The following is a 773-nucleotide window of genomic DNA, read 5'->3' as shown; positions in this document are numbered from 1 at the left end:
TGCATGGCAAGTTTAATTAAGCGCACGTACAAACAAGACCCACCAGGAAGAACAGCAACCAGTAGCGCAAAATATAGGATTTAGCCGCTACAATCCTGTCAAATTGTTTCTGCTTTATGTCAAATTCCATCAAATAATTTTGATTATAAGACATTACATTTGTTCAGTGGTAGAATAAAAATGCTATAAACCTGTAACAGCCTAAAATATTTACATTTATTCAATTATTACTCTGAACTTGTTTTTTTTTTAAATGCCTGGAAAGTTGTATTTTTGTTTCTTTAATCGCTGTAATATTTCATTTCTTTTTCTTTGTCCTGTCAAACCTGATATACGCCAAGTTTTATGTTGAGTTAGTCAAAACATTGTTCTCTAATAAAAATAAACATCAACAAACAAACAGACTGGCATCAGAACGGCCATCTTGTTTTCTCCTGTTCACAGAAGGAAAGCTTCACCGCCACCTTGTGGTGAAAAAAAAAACCACACCGACAACACGAGCTGCGGGTTTTCTTTTAGACACAACAAAAACTTGAGTGTTTAAAAAGCCTCATGAGGTTAAATTCGGCCTCATTATCTCCTATAAAGAACCGCATCCATTTATTTACATGTTTTATGGATGGCTGGTCGCGGCGTCTCCTCCTCGGGTCCACATATCCCAGAATTCATTGCGCCACGGTGGCTGGAGAATATGGCTTCCTCCGTAACGAACACTTCTGTGGCAGATTGCGCTTTTATAAGTAAGTATTGGGTTTAATCTCACTACAAAACAT

This window comes from Kryptolebias marmoratus, linkage group LG4, assembly GCF_001649575.2.
Source record: "Kryptolebias marmoratus isolate JLee-2015 linkage group LG4, ASM164957v2, whole genome shotgun sequence".
NCBI lineage: Eukaryota > Metazoa > Chordata > Actinopteri > Cyprinodontiformes > Rivulidae > Kryptolebias > Kryptolebias marmoratus.
The sequence above is the reverse complement of the archived record's forward strand: the minus strand, read 5'-3'. Positions refer to the sequence as shown.